Genomic DNA, 10,792 nt, shown 5'->3' with positions numbered 1-10,792 from the left:
TACGACACCGATTCGATTCGATTCATCACACCGATTCGATTCTAGTTCGATAATATTTCTTATTCGTAATGGGTTAAAGCCCATCTGCATCTGCTCGTTATAGTGGGATAAGGCCCAATTGATATCGAAATTGTAAGTAAGGTCAGCCAGGACTTTTAATTCTTTTATATGACCGATCGTTTTTTAGTAGGGATTTCACATCGAGTTTTAGTAAACTCACCCGCTTATTAACCTTCGGTAATTTCTAGCCATAGACGGATCGGAGTCTGCGAGGGGCTCGGAGGAAGCCACACACACTGTTTATTTTATAGTTTTGATTATTACTTTTAAATGTTTTATGTGGGTTGTAGTAAAGCTGTTGTAATTTTTTGGATTTCAAGTTTGAAATTTTAATTATTGTTCTTATAATTGCTAGTATTAGAACACGGTTTTTTAAAAGCAACTACTGTTGTTCAAAACATCACGTATCCGCAATTATTTTTAAATTAAGCTTCTGCAACTGCCAATATTTTTACAAAGTTGTTAAGAATGTTATTTAGTTGAGGCTTTCTAGCAAGGTTTAAAAAGGGTATAAGTTTTTAATTATTAAGAAGGTTTTTTAATGGAAACATGGTTTTCGAAAAACACGTCAATGTGACATGCCAGATTCGAGCCAAACTTCCAGGCTGGGTTTGGGGTGTTACATTTAGTGGTATCAGAGCCAAGTTACAACAACTCGGCTGTGGATTGGGTTTTCAAAGGTTGAATTTCAGAAAATTACTTTCAACCACGTAGTCAGTTTGAAGTATTTCTCTTAAAAAGTGTGGCACACCGAGTCTCCGACACCGAATCCGTAAGTCTTCTAAATACTTTTGTCTATTTAGAAATTGAAATGCTGTGGATTCCTTAGATATTGGTCTGAATTTAAATTTGGCATTTATTTTATGTGGATGTGATGTTTGGATATAGAAATTGTATATATGTGTGATAAATATGTGTCTGCTTTAGTGAATAAGTGTTGTATGTATGAGATGTTTCAAGTTCTAGTTGAAGTGTGATAGTGATAGTAGGATCAGAGTGCGCAGCGGTAGCGTAGTGGGGTAGATGTTACACGACCACCCTGTTAGATGGAAATTTTGGGGACGAAAATTCTTTAAGGGAGGTAGAGTTGTAACACCCTGAATTTGGGCCTAGAAGTTTTAGGCCTTGAGCATGGGAGCGGTTGAAGGCAGCTTATAATTTTCTGTTGTGCGTGAAAATTTCATAGTTGAAGGCTTGTTTTAGTGGTTAAGTGTGGTGAGAAGTGTTGGAGAAGTCCTGGGTTCAAACCTGGACTCTAGCAAAAATTTCGGTTTACGGTGAATCAAACCCTGGGTGTAGTAGGTAGGCCTTAAGAATATTGTTGGAGAAATTGTGGCACAAAAAGCCTTGTGGCTTAGTGCCAAGTAGCGTGTGGAGCATTTAAGGGAGGCATGGGTTCGAATCCCATGGCAAGCAAAGAGCATTTATTTTGCTAACAAGGCGGCAAGAGTTGGTGTTGAATTTAAACTCGATGATGGAGGATCCCACATCGAGAAGCTAACATAAGAGTGGATGCTGGTCGGCTTTAAATAGAGAGAACCATGAGGAGAGTAAAGGTACCCTTCTTGGCTGATCCCTTTCGCTTTGTGGCGTGCTCGGTTGGGTTGGGCGCCGGCTAAGAGTGGTCGGAGCGTGGATTAACTCCAGTCTCCAATCAGGTGTGTATTTCTCACTACTCTAGCTGTAGGATGGCTACTTCGGGCCGCGATTGGCCGATAGGGGCCATGTGGGCCTAATGGGCTTACGGGCCCAATTAGATAAGTTGTTTGATTGTGTAGTAAATATTGGACTAGGCTAGGTGAATCTCATATCTGTGGCTAGATTTGGGCTAAAAGGGCCACACGAGCGCAGGGCCCATTTAATGAGAAGGGCTTTAGGCCCATTCGTTTTGTTATCCCTGTTTAGAATACTTTAGCTTACCAAATTACCAAAATACCCTCGATTAGCAAAATTACCAAAATACCCTCGATTAGCAAAATTACCAAAATACCCTTGATTAGCAAAATTATTGAAATACCCTTGGTTTGTAAAATTACCAAAATACTCTTGGTTTGTAAAATTACCAAAATACCCCTGATTTGTAAAATTACTGAAATACCCCCGATTTGCAAAATTATCGAAATACCTCCGATTTGCAAAATTACTAAAATACCCCGATTTGTAAAATTACTAAAATACCTTTAACTTGTAAAATTACCAAAGTACCCTTGATTTATAAATTACCGTTCTACCCTCGATTTACAAAATTACCGAAACAACCCTATAGGGTAGAATTACCGAAATACCCCTGTAGGGTAGAATTACCGAGATACCCTCATGGGGTAAAATTACCATTTTGCCCCTAGGGTGTTAAATGATTGTTTTGCCCTTATGGACTACGTGGTTGACTTGGACTACGTGGTTGACGGATTTGATTGTGAATATATGTTGGTGATATGAATGACTTGATTGTGATTGTTTGATTCAAATATGGGCATGACATTCTACATACATGACATGTTGCATGGGTTGGAATTTCGTACGGAGGAAGATCTGATCTGTTAAGGTCGCACGGGTCGGCCGAGACGACTGTGGACCGATCGATGGCTGATTACTGATCATGTTACCGAAGGTTGTGCGCTGTTATTGTGGGCTTCATATTGATATTGTGGGCTTCGTGCCGATTATAGACACGTTATCGATGGCTTTGTGCCAACCTAAATATGGCTTCATGCCATCTTGACTATGGCTTCATGCCAAACGTATTTACTTGTGGCTATGTGCCTAACATATTTTTTAACGACTCTGTGTCAATCATATTTACCGAAGGCTGTATGCCAGTTATATTACCGTCACTAATGGCTATGTACCGAAGTTATTACAGTTATCGATGGCTTTGTGCCATGTATTCTGTTAAGTGGCTTTGCCACATTATCTGATTCTGGTGGCTATGCCACAAATATTTGTTCCGTGGCTCGCCAAAATATCTCAGATCTGGTGACTCTATCACAATATCTGCTTACGGCGACCATGTTGCAAATTATATGGAGTATAGGGCTGGGTGGGTTGAGCTATTCCCCACATGGAGTGTAGGGTTGGTACGGGGGTGTATACGACTGGATTGGGTTAGGATTGCATTCACATTCTGATTTTGATTCTATTACCTGACACTGATTCTGATTCTGATTCTGTCACCTGATTCTGATTCTAGTTCTGATAATATTTCTTATTCTGTAATGGGTTAAAGCCCATCTGGTACTGTCTGTTATAGTGGGCTAAGGCCCAATTGATACTGAAACTGTAAGTAAGGCTGGGGCTAGACTTTTAATTCTTTTATATGACTGACTGTCCTTTTTAGTAGGGGATTTCACACTGAGTTTTTGTAAACTCACCCCGTTTATTAACCTTTCAGGTAATTTCTAGCCATAGACGGATCGGAGCTGCGAGGGGCTCGGAGGAAGCCACACACACTGTTTATTTTATAGTTTTGATTATTACTTTTAAATGTTTTATGTGGGTTGTAGTAAAGCTGTTGTAATTTTTTAGATTTCAAATTTGAAATTTTACTTATTGTTCTTATAATTGCTAGTATTAGAACACGGTTTTTCCAAAGCAACTACTGTTGTTCAAAACATCACGTATCCGCAATTATTTTTAAATTAAGCTTCTGCAACTGCCAAGATTTTTACAAAGTTGTTAAGAATGTTATTTAGCTGAGGTTTTCTAACAAGGTTTAAAAAGGGTATAAGTTTTTAATTATTAAGAAAGGTTTTTAATGGAAACATGGTTTTCGAAAAACACTTGAATGTGACACGCCAGATTCGAGCCAAACTTCTAGGCTGGGTTTGGGGTGTTACATAACAACTTAGGATTGAGACTCAGTAAAATGTAAATCTTCGGGCAAATATCTAATATATCTATTGCCACACTTTGCACTTTCCAACTTGTTCATTCTTATTTATGATTTCCACCTCATGTTTTATTGTGTGAAAATAAAAATTCATAATAAAACCCAATCCTAAAATATTAAATAACATAAGAATAGAAATAAAATAAATTCAAGATCCCCCTATTAATTTTTTTGCAGATCCCTCCGAATTTGACTCATCTTTTGCTTCATCGTCTTTTTTTTTTGCATGAATCACTTCACTCCTTATTCGATAGTGGACTCTATGGTTCAAATATGAAATCTGGAAAATCAGGAACAAAAATAAGCGGGTCATTGTATATTTTCTTAAGAGCGCTTTTCATTGAGTCATCTCTATTTTTGAATATCTCTAGTAAGCTTGTTGCTACCACTGCATATGTTGCATTATGTCCTTTAACTTTGATAGCTCATCTCGAAGATTTGGGCGAGGCTAATGACTTCTGAACATTGAGGTTGCGACGTCAGGTTCGGTTACTAGTTCCATTGGTTCTGCCTTATCAAGAATTTTAGCTGACTACATTGGTTCGATCTCTGTGGGATCTTATTCTTCTTCTTCAGGATCGTTGCTCTTGTCAACTCATTATTGAAGAAAAGAATCTCCGGCTATTCGGTAGAAGTCCCAATCTATGATTGTGACCTGGCTATAACTTGTATTCTTTACGTTTGCAAGAATTTTAGCTTTCAAGCGCAAAATTGTTATTGTAAAGGGAAAGTAAGCTGGGCCAGAACGTCTAACAGTACAATTCCGCATTTCTCTCAGGATGATTTTTCCCACATTAATGGTCTTTCTAGTAAAAACCAATTATAATAAGACCATTCACTCTAATGAAATTGTAGTCTCATGTGAAATAGGCATAAGGCTTAATCGAATGAAATAGAACCATACCTTTGCTAGTTGTGTCAAATATTCTCTATGACAAGTGTGAATTCTTGCTTTGAGACAGTTCATTTAGAACTTGGAACTGTAAGTTCCTCAAGAATTTCTTACAGATTTCCAATCTCAATATTTCTCATCAAGGAAGAATATCCATCATCTTCAAAATTAGGTAATTCAAAGAATTCATTAATAGTGTTTGAGGTTATTGGTACCTTGATTCCTCAAAAAACAACTTTCATCAATTCATTTGAGGTCAAATTTGCATAAAATTCACGAACTAATTCCTCATCTACACTTGGTCTTTTCTCACAAAACAACTTCCAATTGAGAGCTTTAGCAATTTGTCGAATGCGCGCCATGAAATCAATATAGTTGCTTTCTTTCAGTGTAAAGCCTTTTTTAGGGTGCATTTGTTGATTCTTGAAGACGTTTTCATATCTTGCTTTGGCTTCTTCACAATGACGTTTGTTTTGGGATTCATCAATTTGGATAGAGGCACGAGTCCTCTTGCGAGGCATGATTAACTTTAACATAAGATAGAAAAAAAATCTCAAAAATTCAATTAGTATAAAATACTAACAATTTAGTTAATTGAAAAATTAAGTAAAATTAAATTTTGGGAGAAAAATTTGTCTTACCACCTTTATATAAAGATTAAGAACTCTAAGAAAATAAATATAAAGCAAAAGAGGTGGGTTTAGGGATGGTTGTAGGGTGTCTTGATGGTGTGGTGCGATAGGCCAGGGTGTTGGTACGAGTAGCAAGGCAAGGAGTGAGCAGATGCGTAGACAGAAAGCAACACTGTTAAGCAACTAGCAAGGTTGGTGCATTGGCGCACGACAGTGGGTGTGTGAGAGCAGGTCTGGCACGAGCGATAGTAGTGGCGTTAACTGCTAGGTGCATGCGTGGGCTGCTGGCCAAATGGGGCTGCTGCTAGGCGTGTGGGCGACAAGCGGAGTTGGGCGGAGTTGCGGCTAGAGAGTTAGGAGCTGTGGCACTAGGTGATTCGGTACTTGGTGGGTTTCGGATGCTAGGATTGATAGAGGGATGGTCGAATGGAGGTTGGTTTTTGATAAGTGATGAATGACGGAGAAGGTTGATGGTATTTAAAGTGAAGAGAATATGGGTTAAACTAGAATTTTTAAAACAATTTAACAATTAAAATATTCTAAGTTCTAATTCTTCACAAAGTTAATAACAATTAATAATTAAAATAATGCATATTAAATTATTATTTTCTATTAATTTATTAAAATAAAAACTATAAAATAAAATATAATCAAATTTAAACTAATCCTAATTTTATGCAAAGTTGATAATAATTAAGATATATTATAATATATATAATTATATATTAATCATTATCATCCTATTTATTAAATTTGAATTAAAACATTTATTGTAGATGCCTTTGAAAATATTTACAAAAGAGAAACCAAATTTTGAAAATAGTTCAATTAAGTACCTAGACTTAAAGAAAATTTGAAACTGAGTTGCAATTAAAACTTGGATCAAAATTGACCCTTTTATTTGAAAAACTAAAAATTTATTTTTCCATTTAGGGAATAATTTCTCAAAAGATTTTGTTAAAATCAAATCCCAGGAAAGATTGGAGGGGTCACAAGTGGTCACGCTTAAGTTCCAATCTCCTAGACAGAATTTATTTAAACATACTAATCCTGAAAATATACCCTAGATCATTTATTTAAAAGAAAAAATGAAAAAAAAATTAAATATCTGATAAAATGAATGAGATTTGATCCCGTTCAATTTTATCCCCCCAGTAATGTTTTAAGCGCTGAGCATTGACTTGAAAATTACCTCCCTTAGTTTGAAATTCGACAACTCCGTATGGATAAACTTGGTGAACCTTAAATGGACTAGATCAACATGATTTTAACTTACTTGGAAAGAACCTTAATCTAGAATTGAATAACAAGACTTGCTGACCTGCTTTAAATTCTCAAACTCGAATGTGCTTGTCATGCCATCTTTTAAGTCTTTCCTTGAGTAATTTGACATTCTCATATGAGAACATTCAGAATTCTTCTAACTCATTGAGTTGAAGCATCTGTTTCTCTTTAGCAAGCTTAAGATCCCAGTTGAGTTGTTGGAAAGCCTAGTAAGCTTTATGCTCTAACTCCAAGGGTAGATGACAGGCTTTCTCAAAGACCAACCTATAGGGTGACATCCCTAAAAGTGTCTTGTATGCTATCCTGTAGGCCCATAAAGCATCATCCAATCTTTTGGATCAATCTTTTCGGTTTAGGAAAACTACCTTCCCAAGTATGCCTTTGATCTCTTTGTTTGCCAGTTTAGCTTGCCCATTCATCTGCGGATGGTAGGCTGTGGCAACCTTGTGCTTCACTCCATGTTTGTCGAGTAACCATTTCAACCATTTGTTCATAAAATGGGGCCCTTCATTACTGTTGATAGCTCTCGGGGTTCCAAACCTTGCGAACATATGCTTCTGCAAAAACTTCATCACAACTTTAGCATCGTTAGTTGGATATGCCTCGGCCTCAGCCTCACCTACTTAGACACGTAATCTACTTCTACCAATATGTACTTGTGACCAAAAGATGGAGGGAAAGGACCGAGAAAGTGAATACCCCAAACATTGAATAATTCTACCTCAATTATGTTTGTTTGGAGCATCTCATTTCTGTTGGTGACGTTTCAAACCCTTTGACATCGAGCACAACTCTTTACATAAGCATGCATGTCTTTGAATAGCGTTGGCTAAAAGAATCCAACTTGCAATACCTTGGACACAATACGTGTACCTCCGAAGTGTCCCCAACTCGGAGCTATGTGCAATGATATAAAATCTTATATACTTCATCTTCTGTCATGCATCTCCTGATCATTTGATCTACACACTTTTTAAACAAGTATGGTTCTTCCAAGAAATAGTACTTCACATTGTGAAAAAAATTTTATTTTGATGATACATCTTATCAATCGGCATCAAACCACAAGCTAAATAGTTAGCAATATCATTAAACCAAGGGGTATTATGGATATGATTTACCTTTAGTATGTGTTCATCTAGGAATGTCTCTTGAATGTGTATAAGTGGGGAATTCCCTTCTTGAGGCTCCAACCTGGACAAGTGGTTTGCTACTTGGTTTTCTACCCCTTTTCAATCTTGAATTTCTATATCAAACTCTTGGAGTAGAAGTACCCATTGGATTAATCTCAACTTAGCATCTTTCTTGGCAATTAAATACTTAATTGCTGAATGCTCCATATAGACAGACACTTTGGTACCTACAAGATAAGATCGAAACTTGTCAAAAGAAAACACAATAGCAAGTAACTCTTTCTTTGTTACCGTATAATTCAACTTAGCTCTAGTTAGAGTCTAACTTGCGTAGTAGATGGGATGAAAAACTTTATTCCTACACTGGCCCATCACAACTCTTATCGCGAAGTCACTTGCGTCACACATCAATTCAAATGGCAATTCCCAATCTCGTGTGACGATGATTGGTGTTCAAGCTAATCGGCTTTTCAAATCATTGAAAGCTCTTTAGCACTCTTCATCAAATTTGAACATCATGTCCTTCTCAAATAATTTGCATAAGGGTTTAGCAATTTTGGAGAACTCCTTGATAAATCTCTGATAGAAACCGACGTGGCCCAAAAAGCTTCTAACACCCTTTACAAATGTTGGAGGTGGGTGTTTCTCAATAACATCCACCTTTGCTTTATCTACCTCGATTCCATGTCTCGTTATCTGATGCCCTAGAACAATACCTTCTTGTACCATGAAATGACACTATTCCCAGTTGAGTACAAGGTTTGTTTCTTCGCATCGCCTTAGTACCTTGGCTAGATTGGCTAAGCAATCATCATAAGTGTCTTCAAACACTAAAAAATCATCCATAAAGACTTCCAATTATTTCTCAACCATGTTAGTAAAAATTGACATCATACATCTTTGAAATGTAGTAGGTGCATTACATAAACCAAATGGCATGAGTCTAAATGCAAATGTACCATACAAACATGTGAAAGTTTTTTTATGGTGATCTTTTTGCACTAATGTGATCTGATTATACCCCGAGTATCCATCGAGAAAACAGTAATGTCTGATCCATCGAGTCTGTCCAACATCTGGTCTAAGAACGGCAAAGGAAAATGATCCTTTCTTATCGCCTTGTTTAGCTTTCGGTAATCGATGCAAACTCTCCATCCCGTAATTGTTCTAGTTGGTATTAGCTCATTATTTTCATTTTCTACAACCGTAATATGTCCTTTTTTTAACAAGCACTGGACCGGACTTACCTACGAATTGTCTGAGATGGGATAAATTATACCCGCATTTAACCACTTAATGATTTCTTTCTTTACCATGTCCTTTATGATGGGGTTTAGTCTTCGTTGTCCATCAATCTTCCCTTTCTCTCCATCTTCCAAGAGGATCTTGTGCATGCATATAGATGGAATAATGCCACGAATATCGACTATCATCCATTCGATAGCCTTCTTGAATTGTTTCAACAGTAAGATTAGTTTCTCTTCTTATTTTTCGGTTAATTACACTGAAAAAATAACAAGCAAAGTAGAAGTATTACCTAAATAAACATATTTTAAATGTGAGGGAAGTACCCTCAGTTCTAAAACCATTTATTGGACGAGGTTCCACAGATATAGGACCGCTGTGTATGAACTGCGTTAACAAAGACTAATTGTGTCGATTCTTTTTTGCTTTTTTTTTTCACTGCATGTTTTTGTTCTAATTACCGTTACAATAAACATTTAAGCAAAGTTGATTTTATCATATCGACAAACTAATTATATTTTTTTCAGCTAAATACGAATGTATTAGTTTTAAAAAATTGTCCTAATGATAAAAAGCCATAGTTAACATATTCTTCGGTTAGCCAAGATGTTTTGGTTAGGCATAATCCCTTTTCTTTAACTCAAAAGGTTGAAAGCAGGATTACGGATTAAATCCCCTTTAGTTAGCTTCTAGCAAAGCTAAGTATTCATCCTCCTCTTCATCACTTGGAGGGTCTGATGTCAAAGTTTGCTCCAACGGATCCTCAACAAAGTTAAGTTCCTTTTCCATGATTAATTCCTCTAAATCGGATATTGCAGAACAATCATAAATTGTGTAATGTTACCTAATCGTCCTGAACATACAAAGTAAGCTCACCCTTCTACACATCAATAAGGTTCCTTCTAGTTGCTAAGAAAGACCTTCCTAGAATGATTGGCACCTCTTTATTTGCTTTAAAGTCTAGAATAACAAAGTCAGTAGGAAAAATAAATTTGTCTACACGTACCAATACATCCTTGATTTTTCCTTCTGAATGTGCTAAGGATTGGTCTACTAATTGAAGTGTAATCGTAGTCGATCTAACTTCACCTATCCCGAATTTTGTAAATATTGACATGGGCATCAAGTTGATACTCGCACCCAAATCACATAGTGCCTTACCATAATATGTTGTTCCAATATTGCAAGGTATGGTAAAACATCCAGGATCATTCAACTTCGAGGGTAGTTTGTCTTGGAGATATGCATTGCATTCCTTCGTCAGGGCTACCATCTCAAATTTTCCTAGTCTTCATTTTTTAGACAGAATATCCTTAATGTATTTGATTTAGTTCGACATTTTTTCAAGTGCTTCAACCAACAAAATGTTGATATGAAGTTGCTTGAGTATGTCTAGGAACTTCTTAAATTGGACTTCCTGCTTCTGCTTCTAAATTCTTTGAGGGTAGGGTGGTGGAGGTTTTTTTATTGGAACTGGTTGATTCGTCTTTTGTGACAACTCTACATCTAATGAAGTTGTTAGTTTATTAGAATTGACTGGTTCACACATTACCTTATCGGGTTTTGCAGATTTTGGTTTTAGTGAAACTGGAATTTCAACACTTGATTAAACTTCCACTGGATCTTGAGCATCAGTTGGCTCCTCTTCAACTTCAAA

The 10,792-nt window shown here is 36.7% G+C and overlaps 1 long non-coding RNA gene across 1 annotated transcript; it reads left to right on the top strand.

Annotated features, from left to right (window-relative positions):
* The first annotated feature begins 1,611 nt into the window (after positions 1–1,611).
* Positions 1,612–3,621, top strand: LOC128296513 (uncharacterized). Its single transcript, XR_008287121.1, has 2 exons — positions 1,612–1,718; positions 3,452–3,621. It is a non-coding gene; the product is annotated as an uncharacterized LOC128296513 (long non-coding RNA).
* Positions 3,622–10,792: the final 7,171 nt, after the last annotated feature.

The sequence above is a fragment of the Gossypium arboreum genome, chromosome 8 (genome assembly GCF_025698485.1).
Source record: "Gossypium arboreum isolate Shixiya-1 chromosome 8, ASM2569848v2, whole genome shotgun sequence".
In the NCBI taxonomy this organism is placed as follows: domain Eukaryota; kingdom Viridiplantae; phylum Streptophyta; class Magnoliopsida; order Malvales; family Malvaceae; genus Gossypium; species Gossypium arboreum.
The sequence above is the reverse complement of the archived record's forward strand: the minus strand, read 5'-3'. Positions and strand labels throughout refer to the sequence as shown.